The sequence below is a fragment of the Cebus imitator genome, unplaced genomic scaffold, assembly GCF_001604975.1.
Source record: "Cebus imitator isolate Cc_AM_T3 unplaced genomic scaffold, Cebus_imitator-1.0 Scaffold449, whole genome shotgun sequence".
NCBI lineage: Eukaryota > Metazoa > Chordata > Mammalia > Primates > Cebidae > Cebus > Cebus imitator.
Window position 1 is genome coordinate 3,294,372 of NW_016107764.1, and position 15,750 is coordinate 3,310,121.

General features: G+C 51.5%; 1 protein-coding gene across 6 annotated transcripts in view; it reads right to left on the reverse strand.

Moving 5' to 3' along the window:
- Window positions 1-15,750, reverse strand: part of ARHGAP39 (Rho GTPase activating protein 39) — a 166,085-nt gene that overhangs the window by 79,675 nt on the left and 70,660 nt on the right. Inside the window, exon 1 of one of the 6 annotated variants that reach the window (XM_037732451.1) lies at window positions 13,004-13,071. The exons of the other annotated variants lie outside the window; for them this stretch is intronic. The gene's annotated coding sequence lies outside the window, so the exon portion shown is untranslated. Of the gene's footprint in view, window positions 1-13,003; window positions 13,072-15,750 lie in introns of those variants that run through there. 6 annotated transcript variants of the gene reach the window in all.

Here is a 15,750-nt window from a genome sequence, read left to right on the forward strand (position 1 = left end):
CTATGGTATTTTTTACACCTGTATTTTGTATTTTTGTATGCACCTGTATTTTGTAATTTTGTATGTTTTGCAAATATTAAACCAGTTGTACTGGTAATGCAGTGTTTTACTTAAACCTGACGAATGTAAAAATAAGAAACAAAATGGTGTACAGATGATACAATGGCATAAAGTGAACAAAGAAAATTATGATATATAACAATGAAAAAAATTATGATAAAATATGACTTAAAGATTTTTATAACATCATTTCACAGTACTGTACATATAGCCTACTGAACTTACGACCAATCGTGTTACGACTGGTCTGTCGGAACAATTGTGGTCGTAAATCGAGCACTAGCTGTAATCCCTTAGTGGTGAACTTTCTTTCTGGCTCCTCCTCTTCTTTCTCTACTTCTCTTCTTTCTTCTTACGCCACTCTTTCTTCTTCCAGTTCGATTAGCTCTTCATTTGTAAGTTCTCCGGATTCTTTGTCTAGCAACTCTTCGACATCTTCCATTTCACATTCCAAAGAAAGGTCTTTAGCGAGTTTTACTATTTTTTCCCGAACCGTTTCAAGTTCATGTTCACTGCCAAATCCGTCAAAATCATTAACATAGCGCTTAACACAGTTTTTCCAGATGCCATTCATGCACTTTGTCGTCACAGCCTCCTAGGCGGTAGCGATATTCTTGATACACATCAGAATGTTGTAGTGTTTCCAAAAATCTACAGCGGAGCAGTCGTGGCTAGCGATTGTGGTCATAAAGTCGAATGGTCGTAAGTTGCGTAGGTCGTAAGTTGATCAATACCTGTACCTTTGATATGAGGTGATGAAAATGGCACTTTGCCTCTGTGGCTCTTTTCTGCAAGCCTCTAACTCCAGTTTAATCATGAGGAAAATATCAGATAAATCCTGACTGAGGGCCAGTCTCTACAGAATACTTGACCACTATTCCACATACAGACTGTACATTTTAAAGGTTATTCCTCATTATTTTTTTGTTTCTATAATTGTAAATGGGATTTTTCAAAGTTACATTTTGGTTTTTTCCAACATGAAAGTTATTGGGTTTTAGATATTTATTTGGCTACTTATTATTTTTACGACAACCACATTGTCCTGTGCCAGGAAATTTTTCCAACATTTGTAACCATTACTTCTGTTTCATACCCAACTGCAGAGACAAAAATGTTCAGAATGATGCTAAAATCACGAGAGTAAGCATTTGTTTTGTTCTCAATTTTGGTAAAAATGATTAAAGCTTACCCTTTTAATTTTTCTTCATTTTATTCACTTTAGACATTTATCTGCCAACACACAGCTTTGAAAGATAAGGGCAGTGGATTTATACTTCCAATTCTAATGCCAATTTTTCTTATTAATTTTACGTTATCAATGTCTTAAATTATTATATTCTCCTTTACTTTGCGTTTTTTGACAGAGTCTCGCTCTGTCGCCCAGGCTAGAATGCAGTGGCGTGACCTTGGCTCACTGCAACCTCTGCCTCCCAAGTTCAAGTAATTCTCCTGCCTCAGCCTCCAAAGTAGCTGGGACTACAGGCGCCCACCACCACGCCCATATAATTTTTGTATTTTTTGTAGAGGGAGAGTTTCACCATGTTGGCCAGGCAGGCCTTGAACTCCTGACCTCAAGTGATCCACCTGCCTTGGCCTCCCAACCTGCTGGGATCACAGGTGTGAGCAACCGTGTCTGCCCTATTAATATTCTCTTCTGAACCACAGCTTTCAGAGTTGTTCAGCCTCAGAGTTATCCATTCTCTGCCTTTACATACTAGGGTTTCCCGTGATCTTGAAAGCTGGATTCCATGAGTGCTGCCTGAGGCTGTGTGTCTACAAATGCTTTAGTGTCATATTGCACACAGAGACAGCAACTCAGCTTAGTGTGAATTCTTGGACGACACTCTTCTCATCCTTTTCAGAATTCCCTTAGCATAGCTCTGCTGCCTTCTGAATCAGACTGTTCACTGCTATGAGTGGGGCGGACTGGGTCTGCACAAAGGGCTCCTCCTTCACACTCAGGGGATTGAGCAAGTCCCACCATTTTGTATCCAATTCTCCTAGGAATGTGACACCCCTTTTGTCATGCAAACCCAGGCCTTCCTTTATTCCAGAGAGGTTCTGTTTCTTTGGTTTTCCCTCACACCTCTGTGTGCTGTTTCTTCTCTGTACTTTGTTAGAAACCACTGTCTATACCGGGTTCCGCGTTGGCCTTTCTGCTCAACACCTTTTCTATGACTTTTCATTTTTCTCTACACAGCACATTGTTTTCAAGTAGCCGGTCCTCTAGGTAGCTGATTCTTTTTCCGCAGCATCCATGCCATTTCTTGCTGTAGAGGATGTGGGTCTGACATCTGTAATGGTTTTATTATAGACTTTTCTCAGCTTTGCCAGCTCACTTTATCTCCTGTTATCTTGTCTTATGTTGTCTTTAAACTTTTTTAAATCTTTATGTTTTGCATTTTATATTTACTTATATTATATATTACACACAAAATATATATTAAAATATATATTACAATATAATATGTACATTATAAATATTATATTTATAATAAATATAATTCCACATAAATTATACCACATAAAATTTCCTAGTTTCCTGATTAATGGTTCTGAATGTTTTCCTCGTCCACTCTTTTAACCATGCTCTTTCCCTCTTTTTGTTTCTTTTTCCTATTTTTATTTTTGCGATAGAGTCTTGTTCAGTTGCCCAGGCTGGAGTGCAGTGGCGTCATCGTGGCTCACTGTAGCCTCGACCTCCTGGGTTCAAGGGATCCTCCCACCTCAGCCTCCTGAGTAGCTGGGACTACAGGCATGTGCCACCATGCCTGCCTAGAGATGCGGTCTCATTATATTGCTCAGGCTGGTATCAAACTCTTGAGCTCAAGTAATCTTCCTGCCTCAGCCTCCCAGAGTGCTGTGTTTACAGGTGTGCACCCTGTGCCCGGCTGCTTGTCTCCTTTCATGTCATGTAAGGGTGGCGTCATTTCAAGCAAGGACAGGGACAGGACTGAGGGCAGGCTCAGATCAGATGCATCATTCCAGAACACTCCACTGCCAAGCCTTCTCACAGCCTCTGCTCTGGATGTTTCTGATATTACCACATGTTTTGGTTCCAAGGGACACAGACCCAACTCGAACTAAAGAGAGATCTGTGGCTTCATCTAACACAACCGTCTGGTCTCAGACCCCAGGACTCACTCTCGCCTCATGGTTCTGCTTTGCTCTGACTGGCTGGGCTTTGGGACAGGATCTGTGTGCTGTTGGCAGCTGGCTCAAAATCTACCAACACCAACACCTCCAACCACCACCAAAAAGTTCCTCTCCTTCCAGTTCTTGCAAGAAAGCCTCGTAAAGGTTTCTGAGCAACCACTATGGGCTCTGTCCCTGGCCTGGTGCCTCGAGAGAGGGTCTATGTGGACTAGGAGGAATAAACTCTGCCATCCCCAGGGGAAAGGGCCTGATAGGCAGAAAGCCTCCTCTCAGGGAGAGCTGATCCTCAGCTGAATGTCCCAGGGGTTTAAGGGCCCCAATGCCTCTAAGGTTCCAAGTCTTTTTTTTTTTTTTTTTTTTGAGGTGGAGTCTTGCTGTATTGCCCAGGCTGAAGTGCAGTGGCCTCAGCTCACTGCAACCTCTACCTCCCGAGTTCAAGCTATTCTCCTGCCTCAGTCTCCCAAGTAGCTGGGATTACAGGTGCAGGCCACCACACCCAGCTAATTTTTGCATTTTTTAGTAGAGACAGAGTTTCACCATGTTGGTCAGGCTGGTCTTGAACTCCTGACCTCGTGATCTGCCTACCTGGGCCTCTCAAAGTGCTGGGATTACAGGCGTGAGCCATTGTGCCTGGCCAGGGTCCAAGTTAGCTGGAGAACTTACCTGCTGAGGTAGCTCATGCAAGCCAAGCCCCAGAAGAGAGACCCCCTTAGCCCACACAGCCAGCCAGTGACAGATGCGAGGAAATGCCAGAGACAGCAGCTCCACAGTGAGTTTCAAGGCGAGAAGCAGAATAAATAAGTCTACTCAGCTGTCATTTCCTTCCCCATTTCACCCCTTAAGAGTCTGGATCTTGCCAGGTGCAGTGGCTCACGCCTGTAATCCCAGCACTTTGGGAGGCAGGGGTGGGTGGATCACCAGGTCAGGAGTTCGAGACCATCCTGGCCAACATGGTGAAACCCCGTTGCTACTAAAAAACAAAAAAAAAAAAAAAAATTAGCCAAATATGGTGGTGCGTGCCTGTAGTCCCAGCTACTTGGGAGGCTGAGGCAGGGGAATCTCTTGAACCCGGGAGGCAGAGGCTGCAGTGAGCCAAGATCATACCACTACACTCCAGCCTGGGTGACAGAGCAAGACTCTGTCTCAAAAAAAAAAAAAAAAAAGAATCTGGATTTTGCAGGCAGTGGTTCATGCCTATAATCCCAGCACTTTGGGAGACCAAAGTGGGAGGACTGCTTGAGCTCAGGAGTTCAAGACCAGCCTGGGCACCATGGCAAAACCTCATCTCTACCAAGAAATACAATGATTAGCTGGGTGTGGTAGCATGTGCCTGTGGTCCCAGCTACTCGAAAGGCTGAGATGGGAGGATCACTAACCCAGGGGGTCGAGGCTGCAGTGAGCTACGATTGTGCTACTATGCTCTAGCCTGGGCAACAAAGTGAGACCCCTTCTCTAAAAATAAAAAAATGAAAGTCTGGATCTTACAGAAAATAAAAGTCAAGCATGTGGGCCTCTGACTCACCTTGTCAGATGTCTGCCCATACTCAGCTCCCCTCAGCCATAGCCTCGTTCTTTTAAAATACTCATCAACGCTATCTCCAAAGCCCATTCTTGTAAAACAAAAACCCAGCCTGCTGGAGACCTGATGTGGCTGTCACTGCTTCCCGTCCGGCCGACACCCTCCTTTGCTATGGCTATTCCTTAGGCCCATTGTGGATTAAATCTTGTTCCCTGTTTTTCATTCTCTTTGTTCACTGCAGTGGGTTTCAAGGAGGGAAGCAGAATAAACGAATCTTTACTCAGCTGTCATTTCCAGAAGGCCCAAGTTCCATTCTCAATGCTGTTTTTAGTTTTCCCAGTTCTGAACAATGAACCCAGTCTCATGCTCTGAAAGCTCGGCTGTGAGCTGGAGACACAAGGCCCCATTCTCCCCACCCAGTGCCTGGGCGAGGCGGGGCACAGACGCGACCCCAGTGAGCAGCACAGGCATGTCTGGCATTTGCCGCCCCTTCAGCAGCTGTGCTCACCAAGTCTGCCCGCTCCAGGATGGGCCACGTTGAGGGGTTTGGATCTGTAATGCAGCCCATCAGCAAGCCATGGAATGGGCTTGGGAGGTCAGGGCCGGCTTCTTCACTTTCTCGGAGGGGAAAGGAGGGTCAGGCACACCCCACATGGAAAGGACGGTGCTGGCAGGAGCCACCTGGATGCACAGAAAAATAATTTCTTACTGTGGCGCAGACGCTGCAATGCTTGAAAGCCGCTGCCTGCCCCAGGGCTGGTGTCACACCTGGCTCTGTCTGCGTGTGACAAGGTCCTGAGATGGGCAGTCTGGGGGGGCCTCTGTGCCTTCCAGATGCACGGACCTGCCTGGCAGGACAGCCCCTTCCTGGCTTCCCTGTGTCCATGGTCAAAAGAGACCTGGTCTGTGACCTGGGACAACCACCCCCTACTAAAGCGTCCTGGCGTGTTAATTCTGAATGAGTTAGGCTGCAGCCTGCCCTGGGCTTTTTTTTTTTCCTTCCTGAAACAGAGTCTTGCTTCTTCACCCTGGCTGAAGTGCAATGGCATAATCTTGGCTCACTGCAACCTCCACCTCCCGGTCTGCCTCAGCCTCCTGAGTAGCTGGGATTACAGGCTCCCACCACCATGCCCGGTTGACTTTTGTATTTTAGTAGAGACGGGGTTTCACCATCTTGGCCAAGCTTGTCTTGAACTTCTGACCCCGTGATCCACCTGCCTCGGCCTCCCAAAGTGCAGGGATTACAAGCATGAGCCTCCATGCCCAGCCTGCCCTGGGCTTCAAGACAGAAATGAGAAAATCCATGGAAGGGCTTTACAAATGCAGGAAACAGAGGCTCAGGTACTACAAGAGTAGTAGTAGAGGTCGTGGTGGGCACGGGTGGGGCACGAGGCAGGCAGGCAGTGCCCCCGGACACGCCTCAGCTGTGCGCCCTCCATCCCCAGGCCCAGGGCCAGCCTTGGCCACCTCCCTAAGAGGCCAGGTGCAGGAGGCAGCTTCTCCCAACGCAGCGCCTGGCTCCTTCATTAAAGGCGCAGTGGTGGACTTCCTGGGAGCAAGTCCCGCTGGAGCCTCCCCAGCCCCTGGCACTGGCTACCTCCTCCTGAGGCCCTATGGCAGAGCATGAGCAGGACCACTGGCATGCAGCCACCATGGCAGGCACAGATGCACACTAGTGACAGCGGCCTCACCTGGTTCTTCCCATAACTCTACGAGGCAGGTGTGCTCCGTCCTTGACCTGCAGATGTGGGTCCCCCAGGGCCTCTCATGGTGGTCTCCGTAGCAGTCAAGGCCACCGCCCAGCCTGGTCCACAGCGGACATAGGGAGCAGGACAGGCCCAGGCACCAGGCACGTCACAAGGGCTTCCCGCCCCCACCCCGCACTGCCGGAAAGTTCCGGTCATGAGTGGGCGACAGGCGCTTGCTTCCAACGTCCCACGCTGAATCTGGAACAGAGGACGCTCTGTGCCAGCTCCAGACAGGGTCTGCTGGGAAAGCAAGTGCGGAAACAGCATCTGCCTGGGCTGGTGACGCCCGCCATTGACCAGGGTGCCAGAGGCCCCTCGCTCCAAGAAGTGCAGGTCCCCCAGCCCCGCTCCAGGGCGGGCATGTGGCGTGCGTATGGGCCTGTGTGTTCCTGAGAGAGAGTGTGTGCCCATATACATGTGAGCCTGTGTGTCCCTGGGAGAGCATGTGCGTCCATGTGCATGTGGGCCTGTGCATCCCTGAGAGAGTGTGTGTGCCCGTGTGTGGCCATATGCCCGTGAGCCTGTGTGTCCCTGGGAAAGCGTGTGTGTCCGTGTGTGTGAGCCTGTGTGTCCCTGAGAGTGTGTGCCCATGTGTGTGTGAGCCTGTGTGTCCCTGAGAGAGCATGTGTGCCCGTGTATGTGTGAGCCTGTGTCCCTGAGACAGCGTGTCTGTGTGTCCCTGAAAGCGTGTGTACCCGTGTATGTGTAAGCCCATGTGTCCCTGAGACAGCATGTGTATCCATGTGTGTGTGAGCCTGTGTGTCCCTGAGAGTGTGTGCACCCGTGTGCGTGTGTCTGTGTGTCCCTGAGAGCGTGTGTACCCGTGTATGTATAAGCCCGTGTGTCCCTGAGACAGCGTGTGTGCCCATGTGTAAGCCTGTGTGTCCGAGAGAGCGTGTGTGCCTGTGTGTGTGTGTGAGCCTGTGTGTCCCTGAAAGCGTGTGTGCCCATGTATGTGAGCCTGCATGTCCCTGAGACAGTGTATCTGTGTGTGAGCCTGTGTGTCCCTGAGAGAGCGTGTGCATGTGAGCCTGTGTCCCTGAGACACCATGTGTCCGTGTGCGTGTATGCCTGTGTGTCCGAGTGTGCCTGTGTGCGTGAGCCTGTGTGTCCCTGAAAGCGTGTGTGCCCATGTATGTGTGAGCCTGCATGTCCCTGAGACAGTGTATCTGTGTGTATGAGCCTGTGTCCCTGAGACAGAATGTATGTCCGTGTGTGTAAGCCTGTGTGTCCCTGAGACAGCGTGTGTATCCATGTATGTGTGAGCCTGTGTATCCCAGAGAACACGTGTGCCCATGTATGTGTGAGTCTGTGTGTCCCTGAAACAGCGTGTGTGCCCGTGTATGTGTGAGCCTGTGTGTCCCTGGGAGCATGTGTGCCGCATATGTGTGAAGCCTGAGGGTCCGAGAGCATGTATGCCCGTGTGTGTGAGCCTGTGTGTCCAAGAGAGTGTGTGTGTGTGAGCCTGTGTGTCCCTGAGAGAGTGTGTGTGTCTGTGTGCATGTGAGCCTATGTGTCCCTGAAAGAGCGTGTGGTCCTGCGGGCATGTGTGTGCCTGCGTGCATAAGCCTTTGTCCATGAGAGCATGTATGCCCACGTGTGTGAGTATGTGTGTCCAGGTGTGTGTGTGAGTGCATGGCCACTGCCCAAGCAGCCCTGCCATCTGCCAAGCTTGCATCCCCCACAAGAGCAATGGCTCCAGACCCAACTCAGGTCCAGACTGCCCTTTCTGGCCCCTGACATGTTGGGCTTCCCTGAGATCCGCCTGTGCCCATCTACCTGCCTCTCCAGGACAGACGCCTACATCTGAGCGGAAGATAATGGGTCAGGCAGGGACTGTGAGGACCGGCAGGAAACCCTGAGGCCAAGCTACCGAGGTGATTACTGTGCCCTCAAGGTGAAGGTGCTGTGAAGGAGCTGGGAAACTGAACAGCAACTGGAAACCCCAGGCACAGGCCTGTGCCTCGGAAGCTCTGCTGTCACCAGCTTGTGAAGGTCCACTTTGCAGGAGGCACATGACTGGACGAGGCCAGACTTACCACCCAGAGCCCCAGTTGGCGGCTGAGCTGGAGCTGTCCTAGCTCCTATCTCAGGGTGGCCCAAGACCCCACCTGCAGCTGCCCGCCCTGTTGGCATCACATCACATAAACTCTGAACAGTTCCTGCCTTCAGACTGGACACTGTAGGCTGACCAGTGCCCTCTCAGAAGTCGTGCAAAGGGACAGCAGGCGGGCCAGCAAAAGCTGCATCCTGCCCAGGCTTCCCTGATGAGGACTCTGAACAGAAACTGCCCACTTCCCAAGTTTTCCATTGCCCCCAGGACTTCCAGGCCAACAGAGGCTCTCAAATATGGCTTGCCAGTTCCCAGGGGCAGGAAAACCACAGACCCCAGGAAGAGGCAGTCCTATGGTTTCATATCAACGTGGCAGGGTCTGGAGACAAGACAGCACCCAGAGAAGAGGTTCTGAGGCAAGAGGCGGGAAGGGCTGTGGGGCACGGCCTGGCAGGTGGGAGGAAGACAATGGTGAGTATAACTGACCACTGGTTAAAAGCTCCTGTTCTTGGGAGGCCGAGGCAGGCAGATTGCTTCAGCCCAGATGTTCAAGACCAGCCTGGGAAACATAGTGAAACTGCATCTCTATGAAAAAATACAAAAATCCGCAAGGCATGGTGGCATGTGCCCACAGTCCCAGCTACTTAGGAGGCTGAGGTGGGAGGATGCCTTGAGGCCCAGAGGGAGAGGACGCAGTGAGCCAAGATCTCACCACTGCCCTGCAGCCTGGGTGACAGGAGTGAGACCCTATCTCAAAAATAAAATAAAAGCTCATGTTATCATAAGGGGATAAAACTACGGTTTCAGGCACAAAAGATGTGGTCAGCTCAGTGCAGGCCACCCACACTCCGGCATTCCTCAGAAGAGCTGAGTGATTGTGACTTCGGTAGGAAGACTCACAGGGCATGCATGCAAGATACAATGCTAAGGGTGGCCTAGAAAATCACCAAATCCATGGGAAAAATATATAGGAGGAGAAACTTTCATTTACCCCACAGAAAGCAGGAAAGAAAAAGATGAGGAAAGGGACAAACAGAAAACACACAGAAGACTGAGCCCTCTACGCCCTCGCGCCAGCAGCAGGACACAGGCTGAGCCACCTCCATCTCACTGGGGTCTGCACAGGCCCAAGATGCAGGGAGTCCCAGGCACAGCGCGGGGGCCTTGGGGCACCACAGGCGCGCAGGCTGAGTGGCCAAGGCTGAAGTGAAGCCCCTGCTGCCTCTGGGGGAATCACCTCCAGTTTCTCAATGTAGGTTCCAGAAAAACTTCAGACATGTCCTCATACCCCTGTGGCCATGTAAGCAGCTCCATCTGCCACGGGCTTCCTTCTGTGAGGTCTTCGGCCAAGTCCAAGGCTACACCACAGCAAGTAGCAGAAGGCGTGGCACCTCCAGACATTATGTGCTCTGCCACAATAACCCGAGGGCCAGAGCGGCTATGCCCGGAGCCACCTTCCCAAGAGAAGACCCCCAATCCTGGAGGGAGAAACACACTCCTACCTTAGGCACGAGCCCAGCCCATAGGAGTCAATGTTTTCAGAATGCACATTTGTGTTCTGCCAGAGTAAACTATACCGCTTTGGCCAGCCCTCTAATGAACAAATAAGCACTACTACCAGGTAAGATATACTTCTAAAAACTTTAAAAATCCATCAATGGGTTGGCAAGAAAGTTCCAAACCTTAGAGAACAGAAACTAAGTAAAAGAAGGGCCCTGGAGAAGTGAAGGCCCCATGCAGGAGGGCCCATGCCTGCGTCGGCTCCTTTCACAGCTTTGCAGAAGTCGGGAGCGAGGAGAAAGCCTGATCCAGGTGCTAATCCAGTTACTGCAGGGTTATCATCCAAAGCTGAGACTGGGAGGGTTTAGATGAACAAGGAAGAAAGCCACCATCCGGCCCTGGGGAAGCTCTCATCAGTCCTCCTGGCCCCACGCAGTCAGGACCCACAGACACAGCATGCTGCAGGTGGTGACGGGGAGGGGCACGTCCTGTATGGACGAAGTGCTCAGAATAAAATGTTCCCAGATCCCTAAATCGTTTGGAGGAGGAAAAAAATACTGACTAATTTTAGACTTCGACAAATTAATTCTGCATGTTAGAACATCCAAGGCAACCACTATAAAGCCAAGTGAGCAAATTCCAACCCAGTAGAGAGAAGAAAAAGAAACAAAAATAATCTAAAAGAAGTCAAGAAACGAAAAAGCAACCTGGTCCCCAGTGACAAACAGAGTACAAGGAAAGACGGTGGAAATAAATTTAAATATAATAATTACAGTAAACATAAATGGGCCAATAAGACGAAGGCTGTCAGGCAAGACTTTAAACATCCTGATAAAACGTCTGTAACAAACGCATCTGGAGTGTAAGGGCAGGAAATTCTCAGTCAAGAATGGAAGAGACAGAGCTGGTGCAGCTCCAGCGGGGCTGGTTCCATGGAAACAGGCCCCGACTGGCGAGGCGACCCAGATGTGACATGCGGCCTCACAGTACAGTCACAAAACAGGCAGAGGTGTTCCAGGAGGCCCCCAACGTCTGCGATGACAGAGGATGGGGCATAAGCAGCTGGGCTTTACCTTGCAGGTGTGCAGAACGCCGACCCAAGAAACAAAACAGTCTTTCACCATCCGGGGAGTGTGCCTGACACTGACCCAGGGCAAGGCACGACACAACGTCCGGGCAAATGTCAGAGGCCGCAGCACCCAGGCGGGCCTCTGTCAGATGCACCGCCCAGAGTCAGGGATGAGAGAGGCCGCTGGGCAAGTGAGCACACAGAGTAGAAAAAAGCCTCCCAGGGAAGGACTGGCAGTGAGTGAGGAGCTCTGTGTCCGCATCCCTCACTTGCAGGCGTGACAACAGAGTCCCAAATGCAAAAAAAAGGCTCACTTCTATGCTCCGAGTCAGCAGCAGCCTTGGGTGTCCCAGCTAAGACCTGGAGAGCTGACCGAGTAGCCTCGTGCTACAAACAAGCTGCGACCCTCTGCCCATCAGAGGGAGCCCAGACCTCACCAACAGGCAGGCCTCCCAAAGAGAAGCTTCATTCTAAATAACCCAGGAGCCATATGAGGTCGGCCCCATAAGCCACACCCACCTGCACTGGTGCCTGCCGCCTGCCGCCCTGTTAGCCCCAGTGACTCGGCCGTGCCGACAGCCATGACAAGCGTCTCCTGCACTAAGTGTACAGTATATGATATACTTTTGGGCTTGAAAAAAATAATGAATCATAAAAATATATAAAACAATCATGATCTTAAGAAATAATTTTACATGAATAGAGAGGAAAGAAGAGGAAGAAGCATGAAATTGACAACTCACTGGGCCTGAGAATGAACTAGAACACATCATTTCTCTCTGATCAGTCGCTCCCCAATCTTCTTCTAAAGGCCAGCAAAGACCCACCTGTGTGGTAAGGCTACCTCTAACCCACACATCTGCACTGGTGCAGCTGGATAATGAGCAGAACCTCAGCAGCCCCTGCCCCGGCAGCCCTGTTCACTGGGCACTGACTGCACACTGCAGCAGGCCCAGCAAAAACCTTGCCAACACCACTGGCATCTCTTCCTGAGCCCTGACCTCCTCACTTACAAGGCGGACCCCCAAGGCCCATCTCAAAGACCAAGGTCTCACCTCCTACTGGGGACATGCCCATGGCTTTGCCAAGCAGGTCCCCCTGTCCCATCTTCTGCTAGAGACCCCTCTTTCTGCAGTTCCCCCTCCTGACACTTGAGTGGAGCTCCCCACAGATGTGTGGGCACTGGACAGGCACAGCATGGAGGCAGCCACATTGAGGTGGGACAAAAGCCCTGAAACTCCTGCTGGGATAAGGCTTGTGGCCTGCAGCTGTCGGGGCCATGTTTATACCCCCTGGGGAGAAAATCTCCCTAAAAACACCAGGAAGGCCAGCCGCAGTGGCTCATGCCTGTAATCCCAGCACTTTGGGAGGCCAAGGCGGGTGTATCATGAGGTCAGGAGATTGAGACCATCCTGACCATATTGAAATATCCAAACTATCCTGGCCCATCTCTACTAAAATGCAAAAAATTAGCCAGGTGTGCTGGCACACACCTATAGTCCCAGCTACTCAGGAGGCTGAGGAAGGAGAATCACTTGAATCCGGGAGACAGAGGTTGCAGTGAGCCAAGATCGTGCCACTGCACTCCAGCCTGGTGAAAGAGCAAGACTCCGTCCAAAAAAAAAAAAAAAGAAAAACCGAAGAGCAGAAATGAAAAACAAGAAAAAGAAGTAAGACCACGTGGCACCTGGATCCAGCCCCTCACAGAGGGGCCAGGTCAAGGCTGGGCTGTAGCTTCCTCTGCTGTTCGGATCCAACCCCCCCTCCCACTGCCATTTAACTCCCAGTGTCTGCTGCTGCCAGGGACAGAGGAGGCGGCCTCCAGTGTCAGCCTTCATTTTCAGCTGACTGACCTTCCAGGCCACAGCACAAGAAAGTAAGGGGTTCACAATTACCTCAAACAGCTGCTGCCAGCTGGGCATGGGATCATGGCTTGGTCCCAGCACTTTGGGAGGCTGAGGTAGGAGGATCACTTGAACCCGGGAGGTTGAGGCTGCAGTGAGCCAAGATCGTGCCACTGCACTTCAGCCTGGGCAACAGAGCAAGACCCGGTCTCAAAAAAAACAAAACTAAGCAGCTGCTGACTTCACCAGCCATGAGGCAGGTTGGCTCACGGAGGCCTCCACGCACCCTGCACCCCTTGGCCTCCTGACCACAGCACCACTCCGCCAGGCACGCCGACCACTGGCTCTGGAGCCAGCAGCAGAGGAGCCTTGGCCCTGCCTCAGAGCCAGTGGGAGGGCCGCCGCAACTCAGACTCTGGCCCAGCCACATGCAGGCCGATGCAGTGGCCTGGGGGCCGCGTTCCCCAGGAGGCTGGCACTGCCAGTCCTGGACCTGCAGGACAGCCACGGCTGGCACTGGGCATAGCAGCCATCATCCCACATTCAGTGGCCGACACAGGCTCTCACTCAGGGTATCTTGACACAAACTCATCACCAAGGGGATGGCTCAAGCCATTCATGAGGGATCCGTCTCCATGATCCAAACACCTCCCGCCAGACCCCACCTCTAACATTGGGGATTACATTTTGACACGAGATTCAGGCAGGAACAAATATCCAAACCATATCACCAGTCCAGGGCCCTTTGTCCCAACGGCAGGAATGGACGGGGCACGATTTCTTGCCTGTCTTTCTGCCCTTCTTTCTGGAGCGCTGCACCCTCATCACTCACCCTCCAACCCTGTGGAGTTCTCATTCCCACCATCACATCTTTAACTGCCAAGCATTTTTTCTGTTCTCTGAATATCCCTTTCTTTACGACATATGCCCCTTTCACAGGTGTGATATCCTCTCATTTCTGAGGATAATCGCCATATCTGATGCTCTTCTCTGGGAAGAGTCTCTATCTCCTGCAAGCTGAAGTTGGTCTGTGTCTTTCCTGTTGGAAGCTTGACTCTGACGGGGCCAGGTCAGTGCAATGCAGCTGGGCCATCTGTTGGGGTCCCTGGTGTAAGCACCTCTGGTTCTCCCTCGGTGGCTGGATTCCCCAAAGCAGCCTGTGCAGAGGGAAAAGCCTGGCCGCCATCCCTTTCTGGGCAGGGAACTTCCAGCCTCACCTCGGCCAGAGCCCCAGTGTCAACACCTCCTGTTTTCCTGTAACCTTTTTCCAAGGAAAAGGCCTCCACGCAGGGGTGGGGCAACTGTCAATGCCAAGAACTGAGAGCAAGAGTCTAGGGACCCAACTGCTTTTCAAACAGCTTGTGACTGAGCCTCTGTATCTCAGTTGCCACTTCTGAGAAAGCCGGGGTTGTGGATTCTGAGCCCTGAGGGATGCTGGTGCATCATGGTCTGGTTTTCACCCTATGTGCCCCTTGCCACCATCCTGCCCTCCTGGGTCTGCCAAGACCATCACTGCCCCTCCTGGAGCTTCTGGCCCCAAAGTGCTGATTCTGCTTTCTTCTTTCCACCCAAGTCACATCCTGATGAACTTTTCTTTCTAGAACAGTTTTGCTGCTGTATAACTTGCATACCTTAAGATCCACGCGCTGTGCATACACAATTCAGTGACTGCTCTAAGTTCACAAAGTCGGCACTGTCACCCTCCAGAAGGGCCGAGGAGCCTACTCCGTCACTTGTCCAGGGCCTGCAGCTCCTCTTCCAGCTGTGCTGGAGCAGCCTATGCCTGATCGACCTCAAAGCATGTCGATGCGTCCTCACTGCCTCTGCCTGGCCACCTCAGCGTGCATGATGGCTGAATGCCAATGAGTGGTGGGCTTGCCTGGTGGAACTGGAGAATCAAGGGGTACAGTGGGCTGCGCCACAAGGCAGAGCCTGGCCTGGGCAGTCCCCTGCTCCAGGGGCTCTGGCAGGCTCAGGGGCAGGTGCCTCACCCAGACGGGGCGGCAGGATTGACACCAACTGGCCAAACACGCTCTTCAAAGCACCATCTACTCAGGCAGTGCTGCCTGTCAGGTGACAGCCCCACAACCACCCAATCACCCTGAGCCTCAGGCCGGACAGTAGGCGGGGACTCCACATATTTCTCACAAATCCATACCCACACTCTAAAAATACTGTCAAAGAGAAAATACTCCAACAATCATGTTACATCATTAAGATGTGTTTTACTTAGTTTTCACTTAAGAGGTGAACTATGAATTCAGCTCAAGAAATCTTCAGGCCACACTCAGGAGTTCAAGACCAGCCTGGGCAACACAGTGAGACCCCATCTCTATAAATTTCTTTTTTTAATTAGCCAGGCATGGTGGCTTGTGCCTGTAATCCCAGCTTCCTGGAAGGCTGAGGCAGGAGGATCACCTGAGCCTGGGGAGGTCTAGGCTGCAGTGAGCTGAGATCATGCCACTGCACTCCAGCCTGGGTGACAGAGCGAGACCCTGTTTTAAAAAAAACGGAAAGGTGGGGCGCAGTGGCTCACAAGGCAGGCAGGTCATGAGGTCAGGAGATCGAGACCATCCTGGCCAACATGGTGAAACCCTGTCTCTACTCTACCAAAAATACAAAAAATTAGCTGGGTGTGGTGGCACACGCCTGTAGTCTCACCTACTCAGGAGGCTGAGGCAGGAGAATCACTTGATCCTGGGAGGTGGAGACTGCTGTGGGCCGAGATCGCGCCACTGCACTGCAGCCTGGCAACAGAGAGATTCTGTCTCAAAACAAAGAAAAATTGGAACATCCAG